The 17,353-nt window shown below is 40.5% G+C and overlaps 1 long non-coding RNA gene across 1 annotated transcript; it reads left to right on the top strand.

Moving 5' to 3' along the window:
* The first annotated feature begins 983 nt into the window (after positions 1 to 983).
* Positions 984 to 17,047, top strand: LOC118719773. The gene is made up of 3 exons (XR_004988263.1): positions 984 to 994; positions 3,655 to 3,659; positions 16,851 to 17,047. It is a non-coding gene; the product is annotated as an uncharacterized LOC118719773 (long non-coding RNA).
* The last annotated feature ends 306 nt before the right edge of the window (positions 17,048 to 17,353 follow it).

The following is a 17,353-nucleotide window of genomic DNA, read 5'->3' as shown; positions in this document are numbered from 1 at the left end:
AACATATAAGCATGTGATATAACAGGGATAAATGGAGATCTGGAGGCACTCAATGAATGGAGTAGTTAATTATGATTGAGAAAGATATCTGTAAGCAGACAGGATAAGTTTGGTTGTGCTGCAGTAATATATATTCCCAAAATATCAATGGCCTAACATACAAGTGTTTGTTTCTTAAGTAAATCCTGCTGAGGGTCCCAGTAACTCTCCAGGACAGCTATTCTCCATGTGATGGTGCACAATCTGGGCTGCTTTTAACCTTACTACATTTCCTTCTGAACACATATTTCCATAACCACCATAGCTGGAAAGATAATCCTAAAGTGTTTCTCACAGCTAAGCTTTCTAGCCCTGCTTCCAGTTATAGATCAAAAGCCCAGAATTGATCACAAGGCCTCACTTAACTTTAAGGGAGCAGAAAACTGTAAAAGTCCTATGAGCTCAGAATGCAAGAAGAACTAGATATGAATAAACATTAGAAATCTCTACTAAAGAAGGAAAGGTTTGAATTAGGACTCAGAAGACAGGAAAATTCTACCATATTATGAAGATTAGAGCAACTGAGAAGTTAGGATGACAGTCCACAGAGAATACCACCCTCACTCTAACACCAATTGCAAATCCAAACCAAGACCAACCTTCAGTTTGACAATTCACCAGAAAGACCTATAAAACTCACTGTTATATTATATACACAGTTATGGATTATGAAGCCTAAAAGATACAGTTTAAAGTCAGCCAAGGGAGGAAACATAGGGAAGAGTTCAAGAAAGAACTAAATGGGGAGCTTCAGTGTTCCTCTCCCTGTGAAGTCAGGACAGTGTTACATTTTTAGCATTAATATTAATTCAGAATAAATTCATCAATTTCATATTTCAGTGACAATATGTATGGAGTATTGCCAATCACAGTAGCTCATCCAAACTCCTAGAAATTTTATTTGAGCTCCAACAGAGCCTCTGTGCCTGATCTCAGTCCCCAGTCTCCTCAGGAAGTGATCTGATGCCAGATAAACCACAGCCCCCACCCTAAATCACATTGTTGGTATAGCCAAAACCTCACCCTAAACCATTCATATCAGATATGACATTTCAAGAGTTTGGAGATTACCTCCCAGAAGCTGAGGGTAAGAGTTATATTTCTTGTAAGGCAAGTATAGGGTTTTGTTTTTTCCCCTACACACATGTAATACCGGCATGGAGCAGAGGGTGGCATGAAAAATAAAGGGTATTCCAAGTGGAGGAAATAGCATGACTAAAGTCCTAGTAGATTAGGTCATACTAAGGAAAAAAACTCTTTGTATATCATCACTTTGTATTCATTTATTTGTTAATTCAACAAATATGAACTTGCATGCAGAACATTTCCACTATCTGGGATATAGAGGTGAAAGAATTAGATACTGCTCCTACTTGCATGGTGCTTATGGAGTAATAAATCACTTTCTAGTATAAATTCCTCTGAAACTGTATTCTTGAGATGAGATATGTGAGTTTCCAAGCTCTGGTAGCTAACCAACTAGAGTAAAGCTTCAGCCTCCTGGTCACTGATTACATGCCCTCCGTTTTAGGTTCAGCATTGGATAAAACAGCCCACAATCATTTCCAACACCATATGTATAGTTATATATACTTTTGCCATTTCATATATTAACAATAGGATCAACTCAAAGTCCTTTTTGTTATTAATTAATACTAGCTAGCATTAATGGAGTACTTGCTAATGTGCTAAGCTCTGATATAGGTTCACCACCCTAACTCTAAGGGGTAGGTGTGACTATATTTCCCATTTTACTGATGTGGAAAGTGAGGGTCAGGGTCACAGAACTAGCGAGTGAGATGGGTTTGAAACTCAAACCTGCCCCATTTGAGGTTCTAACAACATTGTACCATCCATTCCTATAGCAACATAGCACTGGACCAAACACCCAGAAATGGTTGAATATATTAGAGCTGATGATAATATTGAGGATGCAAGCTAGCATATTGTAACAGAGGCTATTGGTCTTCCATCCACCTCCCCTTATAATTTTGTGGACACCAACCTGACTTTCAACATTCAGTACCAGCATCTTTGTTGGACGGTTGTTCTCAGGCTACCAGAACCCACTTTGCCTAGAATATAGCAGTCTAGAAGTGCCTGAGAATTACTGCCTTCCTTTTCCTGGGAGTAGCCCTTAACCAATGACAATGGGGAAGAGGTATAATTATTCTGATTCCCTTGCCCCCCAGGTGTGATAATTCAAAACTATGCAAGCTGCTGGATGGGCAAGGAGAATCAGCTGGAGTCTGGAATTCAAAATCAATATTCATACTAAGCCCACAAGCAGCTGTTCAAGTGGGCTAAGCCTGGCCTATGGGAACTTCAACTATGGCTTCGGCTTCCAATTCAACTTGGCTCTGGCAGTGGCTCTGCCTCCTTCAGCTGCACCAACACCAGCTCCTCCAAGACCTTGGTTGTGAAGAAGATTAAGGAGCTGTTGTCTGGGTCACATGACATCCTACCCAAGTGAATGGCTACTGCAATCTCTTCTGGCCTCTGAGCCTGTGGGACAAGGAGCTATGCAGGGGAGTGTAGGGAAGAAGAGACTAGCCTGAGGCACAGCCCCAGTTCTCAGCCCACCCTTAGAGATGGAGTCTACTGTTTGTGGGACTTCCTCTTTTCCACACCATCAACTAAGGTGACTGGGCTGATTATGGAAAGGCACCAGCCCCATCACCCTGCTGCTGCTGCCACTGTCACAGCTGCCAAGGTGTTCTCATTAACACAGACTACAGTCCCTTCACCATGAAAAAAATGACAGCTTTCTTTAGGCACTTTCAAGATGTGTCTTTCATAGGATATGACATTTCTTTCTTTTTTATCCTCACTTGAGGATATGTTTCCATTGATTTTTAGAGAGCTTGGAAGAGAGAGGGAAAGAGAAAGAGAAACATCAATGTGAGAGGGACACTTCGATTGGTTGCCTCCTGCATGAGACCTGACCTGGGCCCTGGTCAAGGAGGAGCCTGCAACCTAGATACATGCCCTTTATCAGAATTGAACCCAGACCCTGAGATTAGCAGGATGAGGCTCTATGTGCTGAGCCAAACTGGCTAGGAAAATATATGAAATTTCTTAGTCCTTCCAGCAGCAGACCTTAGTTTTTCCTCCATGAGTGTGGTGGGAAAACCCTAGATCACGTTCTTGCATTCTTATAACTCAAGTTACCAAGAACACTGTGAGAGACAGCTTACAGGAAGCTTAGCCAATGAGCCTTCAGAAAAGGTGTTTCCGCCCTAACCATTCTGGTTCAGTGAATAGAGCATCGGCCTGCAGACTGAAGGGCCCCAGGTTTGATTCTGGTTAAGGGCACGTACCTTGGCTGTGGGCACATCCCCAGTAGGAGGTGTGCAGGAGGCAGCTGATCAATGTTTCTCTCTCATCAATGTTTCTAGCTGTCTATCCCTCTCTCTTTCTCTCTGTGAAAACTCAATAAAATATATTAGAAAAAAGAAAAAGAAAAGAAAAGGTGTTTCCTCTGCAGCTCATGCACAGAGGACCCTCTGCATTGTGTCTGCAGGGTTTCTGTCCACTGGGCTGGGGGCATGGCCCAAGCCACACTACTGGGCTGGGTGAAAAAGGTAAAGAGAGGAGAAGGAACCAAGATGGCAGTGTAGGTAAATGTGATACTCGCATTCTCCCACAGCCACATCAAAATTATAACTAAAAGACAGAACAACCATCATTCAGAACTGCTTGAAATATGGCTGAATGGAAGTCCTACAACTAGAGAAGTAAAGAAGAAAGCACAATGAAACTGATAGGAGGGGTGGAAGCATAGAACGGGCTGGTCTGACACCCACATGTGGCATGTTTTTAATCTGGAGGGATAGCTTGGCTGAAGAGGCCTCCCTTGAGAAGCAGTGTGTTACATCTGAACAATAGGCCCCAAGCTCTGGGTTCCAGAGATGGGAATAGAAGTTTCCATAATGTTGGGCTGTAAAAAACAGCGGTGATTGTGGCTGAGTGACAAGGATGCTGCTGGAGTCCCAAGCAGTTCCTCTTAAAGGGCTGGTGCATAAACTTACCCAAACTAATTCCTTTTGAGTGCCAAGTCTCCATCAACCTGGCCCACATTGTTCATCCCACCCTGGTGATTCTCTGAGATCCCACCCCACTCAATTTGCAGCCCTACCCAAACTATTTGCAGTATCCTTTCCATATGAATGGCCTGTTCTAGTTCAGGCTCCAGACTTTCCTAAAATCTCTCAAAATAGCAGAAGCTGGACTCAGTGGGTCCCATAGCTCTTGATAGGTTGCCCCAGGCCTGGCACTAGCAACAGCTTGCCAAGGTTCACAGTTTGGCCTGTCCAGGGTACACATCTGCAAATCGCTTGTGCCAGTAGGCTCTAGGCAGGGAACAGACAATGACTGACTTTACATCCAGCAGACAGATTAAGACCCTTCCAGGATACAAAACTGCCATATCCCTAAGTGAAACACAAAGGGTGGGCTCAGTGAGTACCAAAGCCCCACTAAAACAAGTCCTGCTCTATAAGGGTGTCTCCTGCATAGTAGATCTGCTGTACTTGCAGCTGGTCCTCACAGTCAATTAGCCTTGGGTCAATCCCTTCCAATGAGGACAACAGTAATCAAGGTTCAACTACAATGTGACAGTGCACACAGACCACACAGGGGCACACCTTCAGTACCCAGTTCAGGTGACAGGGAGGCTGATCTACTGAACCCTATAGGACACCTACTACAAAAGGCCACTCTACCAATTCCAGGATACATAACAGCTCTACCTGTTCCATAGAAACAAACAGGGAAGCAGCCAAAATGCAGAAACAAAGAAACATGTTGTACATAAAAGAACTGAAGAAATCTCCAGAATAAAAACCTAAATCAAATGAAAGCAAGCAAACTCCTAGATAAAGTTCAAAACAATGATTATCAAGCTGCTCAAGAAACTTAATGAGAGCTTTGAGGAGCTTAGTGAGAAGGTCAAAAAACTTAATGGGAATTTCAAGAAAATTAGTGAAAATATCGCCATGGCAAATTAACCTGCCATCTTTGTTAGGTTAATTTGCATACTCATTCCTGATTGGCTGGTGAGCATTGTGAAGGTACAGTCGATTTGCATCTTTCTCTTTTATTAGTATAGATGTTACATTAACCTTTAATTCTCTTACAAATTTGAATGCAGTTGCCAAAAGGGCAGGTGTCCAAATGGGTAAGGAAAAATACCAATCAGGTTTTGGTCTCTATTGAGAGACAGTTGACAGCCTGTATACTGCCTTTCAGGCTTGTGTAACCATGCCCATGTCAGGGGTGGCACAAACCTCAACTTTAGGAAACTGGGGAAGGCCTGTTTGGAACAGAGGGAAGTGGTGAGTACCAGCCCTCTGTTACAAGTATTGCAGACCCTATGAGGTCCTATGACATATGAGACCCTGCAAAGGTATAAAGCACATGTCGAAGAGTTACTCCTTTAATCTGTTCTGAGAGAGCATGCCACCCCTCCCAGAAACCATATGTAGTTTAAGGACAAGTCAACTAGGGGGACCCTGCTATAGGGACAGCTGTGATTATCTAACTGTAGACATATTTTAAATTTCTTCCTGCAATTTAAATACAATTACTGTTTTGTTATAATACATTTAGAAAACTATTACTCTGAAGAATCCATAAAAGTGGCTGAAAGGAAAATCAAAAGATCTTAAAGCAGGTCAGTATATTTTTCTCCTTATATAATTCCTATGAAATTTGGCAATACTTAATAAATCACAGCAATACATTTCTTTGCACAAATTCAATAAGACTGGTTTCCAACAGTGGTCTTAATAACCAAACACTTTGACTGTAGTATCATGTTTTAAAGTAGGGGTGTCGAACTCAATCAGAGAAGGGGCCAAAATCTAAAATCCAGCCTAAATCGCGGGCCGAATCGTTTACTGAACAGTCATAAACTGTCATTGTGATGGAAACGCAGCGGAGTGCAGTGATGACAGCGCGGTGCGGGCCACATTGCAAGGCCTGGCGGGATGGATTTGGCCCGCGGGCCTTGTGTTTGACAAATGTGTTTTAAAGAGTCATGTCTGAACTCTGAAGGCTTGTAGCCAATAAGAGTGCCACAGAAAAAGTCCTGCATGGTAGCCCTGAAAATAGCTATTGCTGAAGCATCAGGCCCATGCCCTACCATCACTTGTGGTTGTTCAGAGTAGAAGGGGAGCAAGAAGGGAACCTCTGTATCCCTGCAGAACCCCCATGCCCTCTAGGCCATGACGATTAGGAGGGCTATAGATGGGCCTTAAAGCCTAGGACATAGGCCTGGGTAGAGTGACTGCAGGTAAAAATTGACCTAACTCAACAGATATTGCAGGCATGCCTGACAGCAGCTGGGTAGCTTAGCTTTCTGGTCCTACAGGGCACATTAATATTCAATCGTGAAATTCTGGCAAAGGTAGTTAGTTACCATTCTTGTTGTGTTTATGCAAACAATCAGGTCAAATTGAATGCAATAGGTAAACAGGTCTTGATTTGGCTCTTTTGATAAACATAGAGGTACTTTTGAGGAGAATAATTCTATTTCAATAAAGGTTATTAAAGCTGAAATGTTTTCTTTCCCTTCCACCAGACCATTTGTTACAGTTTTTCTCCTCCAGGTCGCAAGACCACCTCCTTCTGTGTCCAGGTCTCATCGTCCCTCTGACAGACAGCAAGGCTCTCTTGGCTCTGAGAGAAACCTCTGACACACCTCAGCAGGAAATAATTTCAGAAGAAACTCAACACTCAGCATCCCTTCTCCCTGAAAGAATTAAGAACCAGGATCCTTTAGGTAATATATAGTAGGCAGTTAGACAGACATGAGCAGAGCAAGGACGATGAGCCAACTACTGCAATATATATATAGTGCAATGTATATAGTGCAATATATATAGTGCAATATATATATATATATATATATATATATATATATATATATATATATTCATGCAAATTGTTATACAGGTATTGAAAAAACACAACAAGCCAAAACAAAACAAAACTGAAATATTGAATGGCCAGATTATTATGATCTCTGAATGCATAATAATCTGGCCACTCAGTATATATACATATTTATTAGAGGCCTGGTGGGGTCCAGCCAGCTGGCCAGGGGGAGGGGACGTGAGTTGGTCGGCCTAGTTGCTGGTTGAACTCCTGGTCGAGGGGACAATTTGCATATTAGCCTTTTAATACATAGGATACACTGAGTGGCCAGATTATTATGCATTCAGAGATCATAATAATCTAGCCACTCGTGTGTGTGTGTGTGTGTGTGTGTGTGTGTGTATAATTTTATATTTTTTCCTTTCTCTTCCTTCTTTCCTTTTATATTATGCTTTGTTTACTTTTTTCAATCTCTAATTTTTTTTTACCTCTTGTCATTAATTATTCTTTTTTTCTTTCTTTTGTTTTTGTTCATTTGTCCATTTTTACTCTTCTTTAGTTGCCTGTTAGTTTGTTTTGTTTTTTTGGTTCGGCTTATTGTGTTCTCTCAATACCTGTGCAATCATTTGCATGATGTGGTTAGTGTTGAGACTCACAGTCAATTAGCCTGAGGGTAGAAACCACCCATGAATGGACAACAGCAACTGAGACCCAATTACAACTAGATGTCCCATATAACACACTCAAGGGATATTCCTAGAGCACCCAGTACAGGAGATCAAGAAGACTGTTACCACTGGGTCACACAGGGCACCTACTATAAAAAGCCACCCCACCAAGACTGTAACTCATAGCAGTTCTATTTACTACACAGAAACATACATAATGAGACAGACAAAACAGGGAGACAAAGAAATAGGCTGTAAATGAAAGAATAAGAGAAATCTCCAGAAGAAGAGCTAAAAGAAATGCAGGTGAGCAATTTATCAGAAAACAAAACAGTTAAGTAATTGTTATAAGGATGCTCAACAGTATGAAAAAGGACATAAAATTGTGAAAAGTTACCAGTCAGAAACAATGAGTAACATATATGAAATAATGAATACTCTGTAAGGAATAAACTGTAGATTAGTAGATTATCAATCAGAAGATTAGAATAAAATGTAGGAAAAAATCAAGCAGAGTTACAAAAAGATAAAAACAATTATAAGGCATTAGGACAGTTTAAGGCAGTGTTTTCCAAACTTTTGACATATGTGTACCCCTTCTATAATTTTCGTAACACTGAGTACCCCTCGTACTCATGAGAATGTAGAATTAGGTGCAGCTAAGCACAGTGCAGTGCATATCCCCACCAAACTCCAGTGCAACGCGTACCCCCACCAAACTCTTCCCATACCCCTGAGGGTACGCATACCACACTGTGGGAAACACTGGTTTAAGAGAATATGGGGACAACATGAAATAAAACAACATTTGCATCATAGGCACAGCAGAAGGAGAATTGAACAAAGAATAGAGAACCTGCACGAAGAAGTAACAACTGAGAACTTTCCAAACTTGGTGAAGAAAAAAGTCACAAAAGTTTATGAAGCACAGCAAGTCACAATCAAGATGAACTGAAAGAGATCCACATCAAGACACATCATCATTAAAATAGGAAAGATTAAAGCCAAAGAGAGAATCCTGAAGAGAGCAAGAGAGAGAAAGTTACAAGTAGTAAACTATAAGAAGGTTCCCATAAGGCTGTCAGCTAAGTTATCAACAGAAACACTATAGACCAGAAGGAAATGGCATTAGGTATTAAAAGTAATGAAAATTAAGGATCTGAAAGCTTGGCTACCATATCCAGCAAGGCTATCATTTAAAGTTGAAAATGAAATAAAGAGCTTCCCAAACTAAAAAAAATAAATAAAAAATTAAAGGCTAAATGTGTCTGTTATCACCAAACCAAAATTGCAAGAAATGTTAAAGGGACTGCTGTAAAAAGAAGAAAAAATAGAGAATGGAACATAAGCATAAATTATCAAAATTGTAATAAATAAGTACTTAACAATAGGAACCTTAAGTATAAATAGGTTAAATTCTCCAATCAAAATCATAGGTTAGCTAAATGGATAGGAAAATATAACCCATATATATGCTGTCTACAAGAGACATACCTCAGAAAAAATATTCACATAGGCTGAAAGTGAAGAGATGCAAAAAAATATTCAATGAGAATGGCAATGAAAAAAATAAAAGCTGGGGTAGGAATACTTAACCTAACAAAACAAAATTCAAAACAAAGGCCAAAATAAGAGTCAAAGAAGCTCACTGCATAATAAAGGGATTGAACAAAGAAGAAGATATAACCCTGGCAAACATATATTCATCTAATATTTGAGCATATTAATGTATGAATAACTCTTAGAGGACTTTAAAGAAGAAATCAACAGCAACACAGACATATTAGGGGATTTTAGCACCACACTGACATCACTGGATAAACCTTCCAAACAAAAAATCAACAAGGAAATAGGACCCTAAACAACACACTAGAACGGATAGATGTAGTTAATATTTTATACCAAAGATGCAGAATACACACTCATCTCATGTGCCCAAGAACATTCTCAAAGATAGACCACAAATTAAGACACAAAATAAGCCTTAACAAGTTCCAAAAGTTTGAAATACTAGTAATATCAAGCATCTTCTCAGATTGCAAGGTCATGAAAGTAGAAATCAAATACAATGAAAATAATAAATAAAAAAATTGAAATACATGGAGGGAAAATAGGATGTTATTACAAATGAATGGATTACCAAGCAGATCAGGGAAGAAATAAAAAACTTCCTGAGAACAAATGAACTCAACCCAAAATCTATGGGACACAATGAAAGCAGTCCTGAGAGAGAGGTCCATAGCATTACAGGCCTACCTCAAGAAATAAGAAAAATGGATAAATTCATAGAAACATATTATACTGTACTATCTATCTAGACTGAATCATGAAGATCTACAAAATTTTAACAAACCAAAAATTAGTAAGAAAATTGACTTAGTAATAAAAGTAAATTCCCCAAAGAGAAGAGCCCACCAACAGAGGTTTTAATGGCAAATTCTGCCAAACATTTAAAAAAGAATTCATGCTGGCCAAAACCGATTTGGCTCAGTGGTAGAGTGTTGGTCTGAGGACTGAAAGGTCCTGGGTTGGATTCAGGTTAAGGGCATGTACCTTGGTTTCGGGCACATCTCCAGTAGGGGGTGTGCAAGATGCAGCTGATCGATGATTCTCTCTCATCGATGTTTCTAACTCTCTATCCCTCTCTCTTCCTCTTTGTAAAAAATCAATAAAATATATATTTAAAAATAAATAAATAAATAAATAAATAATAAAAAAGAATTCATGCGAATTCTTTTCAAACTGTTCCAAAAACCTAAAGAGGAGAGAACACTCCCAAACTAATTTTACAAGTCATACACTGAAGTCAGAAAAGGATACAGAAACAAAACAAAAGAAAACACACACACAAACACACCAAAAACAAACAAACAAAAAAAAAAACCCTACAGCCCAATATACCAGAAGAATGTAGATTAAATATTCTCTGGAAAATTAGCAAATTAAATTCAACAACATATTAAAAGTGTCATACACCATGATTATGTGGGATTTATTCTGGCATTCCAGGATGGTACAACATAGGCAAATCAATAATTATGACATACTACATTGATGGAATTGCGAAAAAAACATACTTTAAGATAATAAAGATCACATAAGACAAGCCCATAGCTAGCATAAGCTCACTGTGAAAGTTATAAAACTTTACCCTAATATCAGGAAAAACATAAAGGTTCCCACTCTCTCCATTCTCATTAAATAGAGTCCTGGATTCCCTAGGAAGAGCAACCAGGCAAGAAGACCAGGCAAGAAGAAGACTTAAAAGTCCTCTAAATTTTAAAGGAAGAAAAGAAAATTTCCTTTGCAGATGACCCTATATAATAAACAGGTTATATGAAAATTGACCATCACACCCTCACACAAGATGGCCACCACAAGATAGCTGGCAAGGGAGGGCAGTTGTTGGCAATCAGACCAGCAGGGGAGGGAAGTTGGGAGCAACCAGGCTGTCAGGGGAGGGCAGTTAGGAGGGACCAGGCCAGCAGGGGGGGTTAGTTAGGGGTGACTGGGCCAACAGGGGAGCAGTTAGGCATCAATCAGGCTGGCAGGGGAGTGGTTAGGGGGTGATCAGGCTGGCAGGCAGAATTGGTTAGGATCAATAAGGCAGGCAGGCAGGCAGGCAAGCAGTTGGGAGCCAGTAGTCCTTCCTTGTGAGAGGGATTTCCAACTGCCAGTTTAGGCCTGATCCCCTGAGGGGTCCCAGATTGAAGAGGGTGAGGCTGGGCTGAGGGACACCTTCCCCAGTGCATGAATTTCGTGCACCGGGCCTCTAGTATGAATATCGTATATAATAAAAGCCTAATATGCTAAGTGTCCAACTGTTCGTTTGACCTTATGACCAGTTGCTATGATGTACACTGACCACCAGGGGGAAGATGCTCTGATCAGCTGCTGGGGACTCCTTGATTGGGACTGGGCAAGACAAGCCAGACATGCCCTGGAGCCCTCCCATGGTCCCTCCCTGGCTGGATGGCCCTGATTGCCTCAATTGAGACTGGGCAAGATGCCCCAATTGGCTCTGATTGGCCCTGATCAGGACTGGATGAGATGGGCCAGCCATACCCTGGCGCCTTCCCATGATCCCTCCCCAGGCCTGATTGTGCACCAGTGGAGTCCCTCAGTCTGTTCTGCGCCCTCTTACAATCTGGGATCCCTCAGGGGATGTCCTCAGGCCAGGCCGAGGGACCCCACTGGTGCACAAGTCCATGCACTGGGACTCTAGTAATATCAATAAAATAAATATAATCTCAAAAACTTGTGATAACAAAAGTTAATTTGGATTGCTGCCAGAAAATTTGCAATATTACAACCCTGCTTGTAATATTGACATTTGGAAAAGCACCTGAGCTAAGGATTCCTCCCACAAGTTCCTACTTTGCTTTGCCAGGGGTACCTTTTATATATTTATTTATTTTTATTTTCAACCATGGTGTACATAAAATACCAATTTCAGATGTATGGTACAGGAAAGTGGCTGAAAAACCACGCACTCTACAGAGTGATCCTGCCACTTACCAAGCACTCCCATGGCCCCATACCCAGTTATGTAGACATTATTCATTGTATTCCCCATGCTGCAATCCACATCTCGGTGATTATTCTACAACTACCAATTTGCACGATTTAACCCCTTCACCTTTTTCACCCAGATACTCAACCACCCTCCCCTCTGATAGCTGTCAATCTGTTGTCTGTATCTATTAGTCTGTTTCTTTTTTGTTTGTTTGTTTGTTTTGTTCAATAGATTCCACATATAAGTGAAATCATATAATATTTACTTTCTCTGACTTGATTATTTTACTTAGCATAATACCCTCTAGGTCCATGCATGCTGTTGCAAAAGGTAAATTTGTTTCTTTTTTATGGCCTAGTAGTATTCCATTGTGTAAACTGATAGATCCATGAGTTGCTTCAAAATTTTGGCTATTTTACATAATGCTGCAATAAACTTAGTAATGAATACATTTTTTCAAATTAGTGTTTCAGGTTTCTTTGGATATATTTCCAGAAGTGGAATTGCTGGCTCATCAAACAGTTCCATTTTTAATTTTTTAAGGAAACTCCATACTAACTTCCACAGTACCTGAACCAATCTGCATTCCCACTAACAGTGCTGGGGGGTTTCCTTTTTTCTACATCCTTGCCAAAGCTCATTGTTTGTTGATTTGTTGATGTTGCACATTCTGATACCAGTTAGGTAGTATCTCATTGTGGTTTTGATTTGCAATTCTGTGATGATTAGTGATGTTGAGTAAATATTAATGTGTCCATTGGCCATCTGTTTGTGTTTCTTGGAGACATGTCTTTTCAGGTCTTCTGCCCAGATTTAAATTGGGTTGTTTCTTTTACTGGTATTAAGGTGTTTGAATTCTTAAACATTTTGGCTAGTAACTCTTTATCAGATGATTATCTTCTTTCATCCAGTTTGTGGTCTTTTTTTTTTTCTATGTAAAAACCTTTTAGTTTGATATAGTTCCATTTGTTTATTTTTTTCCTTTGTTTCCCTTGCCCAAGGAAATATCTCAGAAAAAAATATTACTATGAAAAATGTTTGAGATTTTACTGCTTATGTTTTCTTCTTAGATTTTTATGGTTTCAAGTCTTACATTTAAGATTTTAATACATTTTGAATTTATTTTCTATATGTTATATGAAGAGGATCTAGTTTCATTTTTTTGCATGTATATAAGAGGGGCACTTTTCAAATAATCTCTTGGAGTTGACACTGCAAAAAGTTAGTGACTGCCACACTAATTCCTTCTAAGTAATAGGTGCTTTCTATCCTGCTCTTTATCTTTGACCTGGGATAGAGGTGTGGCCTTCCCCCTGCTCAGTTTGCATTGTGCTCTTTGTTTCTGAGATCTGTAAGTAATAAATCTTGTGACTTTATTTTCTTAGTTTGAATGTATTTAAATTTTGCCTTCAATTAAAGTGGACCCAGGTATTTCACCTTCCCAAAGTGGGTGCTCTGATGTTAAGAGAGCTACTGTTCAAACCCATGTTGGTGGCTTGTGTCCCCTCAGTCAGGTGACCAAAATCTGCATATTCTTAACACACTAGCTACAGCCTCCCCCCAACACAATTAGAGATGAGGATAGTTGTTGGGTACAGTTTGTAACCTCATGTAATAATTCTTATCTGTGACTGGCTCACTAACTTCCTTTCCCAGACCATTCAATTTCTCTAGGAAAGAACCACTGCTGGCATTGCTTTGTGCTACTTTGTATTGCTTCTGCTGGGTGTTGCTACAGATCCCCTCCCTAAATTGTCAATGCTGTAAAGGTCAGACTCCTCAGCAGAGAATAATCAGAAGTCTTCAGTCTGAGGTGGGTGTGTTTCCCATTTGTCATTAAACAAAACTCCACTGGTTGTCTGGTCTAGAGTTGATTGGCTATAATTATATGTGAGAGTATTGGTGATGAGCCAAGGTGAGCTAACTGGGATAATGGGGCTGTGTCTCTTTCTCCCAGTCTGAGACAGAGGTGTGAGCTATTAGGTCATGAGGGTCAATGAAAGTTTTCTCCTTATATTATTGACAGAAGACAAGACTGGCTTCTGGGCCCACTGGGACAGTGGTTGGAACTGAAGTGTTGATCTTGGAAAGTCAGCCCTAATCTGAAACATAAGCAACACTACCAGGGACATCACTGTGTCCTGGGCAGGAAAATGCTGCCAAGGAAAGCACTTCCTATGTTGCCGCATCCCTGTTGCTGTAAAAAATCATCCCCCAATCCATGAAATATCAGTTCCACCCTTGACATGGTTCAGAAAAACAAAATCTCTAAATAAGTTTCCTTGAGCACGTGATACCAGCTCCTCCCAAATCTCCAGAGGAGGTTTAAAAACTACTATACTTATAAGACTGCTGCTCAAATCACTTGGGCTATACTGAGTGTGACATCATATCAATGTGTTAAATCCCTGGTACTGAGTTCTTAGGGCTATTGTTTTCCCAAATATACCAGATAACATTGCACTGGTAACAGCATATGAGTTGGGAAAGAAGAAACTTCCTTACCAGGTGTTACCCATCACTATCCATTATACCAAAATGCCCAATGACAACCAATGTAAAGGAAAAATAGAAACACATAGCTATACCATGATAGAAATGCAAATTTTGTACAAAATTTTGTCCAAAGGGAAGAGATAAGGGAATCAATGGGAACATACAGGCAATTGGAACTGGCTTCAAGCTGTTGCTCACAGTAGCTGTGATAAAACAACTGGCCAGATTGGCCCAAACCCCACAAATTCATATATTGTTTGGAAAAAAAACCAAACAGGTATTGAGGGCATGTTTCATCATAAATGATCTAAGGAGTCTGCAAATTTGTCACCACAGTAAGGGCATTCCTGAATACATTTATCAACCAGAGAATGAGACATAGACTAAATGCAAAAGGGGATAGACTTTGAGAAAAACTCAACACCAAAACTTCAGAGTGCACAGTATTCTGAAAGAAGAAGTTATATCTCTCCTGACTTGGCTTTTTATGGCTTGTGTCATGGAGTGAAGGCGAGTGAACGACCACTGGAGCCCAGGCCAAATTAAAATTTAGGGAGCTTTTATTATTCTGCTGGCCAGCCAGGTGACTGCTCTGCCATTCTCCATGCAGGGAGACTGGAGAGCAGGCTCGACCCTTTGAGTAAGATCACTTTTAAGCACATTAACCACATCCTGTTTTTGCAGAACAAGCAACTCAAGACAAAACAGTTTTTCCCAAGCAATTTCCCAAAGTCAGGATCATGCCATTAACGAGCATGTTATTTACAGGGTCATCCTGTTCTTCAGAAAGCTGACAGTGTTCTATGAAAGAAGGCCTACGTGCTGGGAAGGGGGCATGAGACCATATCTGAAGGCCTGGCCTTGTGTCAGCACTGACAACTCTATCTGGGGCATAGTCCACGGCCTCTCTGAAAGCATGCTCAAACATTCCCACTCTCCAATATACCCCACTGGTTTTATGTACATGAATCAAATCATTGACTCTTTTAGGTCATTGTTGGTGAAGGAGTTATATTGACCCATGAGGACTATAAGCTTGATATAATTAATGCTCTGCTGAATAAAGTCAGTGGGCCTGTTTATAAGATAAGGGCCTGAAATGAGGTCCAGTTCTTATCTTTAGAGGGTCCGAAAAGTCCTGGACTCTATATTTTGCTGGGATGTCTTAAGCCATGTGATAAAGCCACGTCAGGATCCCATCGACCTTGACTGCCATGGGGGTGGTCCTTTCCAGGTAAAAGTCAGTTCTTGTGTGGCAAATTTCTTTACCCAAACAAAGTCACCAGGGTGGAAGGATGAACCAGATCAGAAGTTGGTATACCTGCTTCTAGACTTTTTTTCTGGGTAGACTGTAAAGCCTGTAAGAACTTGAGTAAAGATTGATTATGGATTTCAGCTTTTCTAGATTAGGTTTCCATGTAAGCTGGTAAGGTGGGTAGGTCAGGTCACTAGAATCTGTAGAGTCCCCACTGGTTTTAGGGCAGCCTCCTGCGCTGCTTCATCTGCAGCCTCATTCCCTCTTCTTCTGGGGAATCCCCTTGTCTCACATAGTTAGAGATGGAAAGACTTGATTAAATCTGGTAGTGCTAGTTGGCCCATTGTCCTTGCTCTGCTCATATCTGTCTAACTGCCTAATATATTACCTCAAGGATCCTGGCTCTGAATTCTTTTAGGAAAAACGGGTGTCGGTGGGCTCTTCTAGCTACTTCCTGCTGAGGCAGGTCAGAAGTTTCTCTCAGAGCCAAGAGATCCTTGCTGTCTGTCAGAGGGACAATGAGGCCTGGGCACAGAAGGAGGTAGGCTTGTGATCTGGTGAAGATAAATTGTAACAAATGGTCAGGTCGAAGGGAAAGAAAACTTTTCAGTTTTAATAACTTCTATTGAAATAGAATTTTTATCCTCAAAATTACCCCCATGTTTATTAAAAGGGCCAAATCAAGACTAATTTATCTATTGTATTTAATTTGGCCTGATTGCATATACATAACAAGAATGGTAACTGACTACCTTTGCCAGAATTTCATGAGTCAATCTTAATGTAATACCCCACAGGGCCAGGAACCCAAGCCATCCAGCTGCCATCAGGCCTGCCTGTAGTATCTGCTGAGTTAGGTGAAGTCCTCACCTGTTGTGGCTCTACCTGGGCCCATGCCCTAGGCTTTAAGGCCGATCTCAGCCCTCCTATTTGTCTTGGCTCAGAGAGTGTGTGTGTGTGTGTGTGTGTGTAGGGGGGTGATCCCACAGGGACACAGAGGCGCCCTTATTGCTCTCCCTTCTACTCTGACCAACCGCCAGTGATGGTAGGGTATGGGCCTGATGCTCCAGCAGCAGCTATTTTCAGGGCTACCAAGCAGAATACCAGGCTTTCTCCGTGACACTTTTATTGGTTTCAAGTCTTCAGAGTTCAGGCAGGGCTCTTTAAAACATGATACTTCAGTCAAAGTTTCTAGTCAATAAAACCACTGTTGGAAATTGTTCTTATTGAATTTATGCAAAGAAATTTATTGCCATGATTTATTAATTATTGCCAAATTTCATAGTAATTGTGTAAGGAGAAAAATATACTGACCTGCTTTAAGATCTGATTTTCCTTGTCAGTCCTTTTTACGAACTTTTCAAATTATAACAAATAGTAATGTTAGATTTCTTTTATTAGTCCCTCCTTAAGTACTTTGGCATAAGCTATTTACCCTTTGTTTAGGGAGGCAGAATGCAAATTACTTACTCTTCCTGGTTACTGGCCTGTATTATTTGA

The sequence above is a fragment of the Pipistrellus kuhlii genome, unplaced genomic scaffold (assembly GCF_014108245.1).
Source record: "Pipistrellus kuhlii isolate mPipKuh1 unplaced genomic scaffold, mPipKuh1.p scaffold_m20_p_16, whole genome shotgun sequence".
Classification (NCBI taxonomy): domain Eukaryota; kingdom Metazoa; phylum Chordata; class Mammalia; order Chiroptera; family Vespertilionidae; genus Pipistrellus; species Pipistrellus kuhlii.
This window is presented reverse-complemented; position numbering and strand designations above follow the sequence as displayed.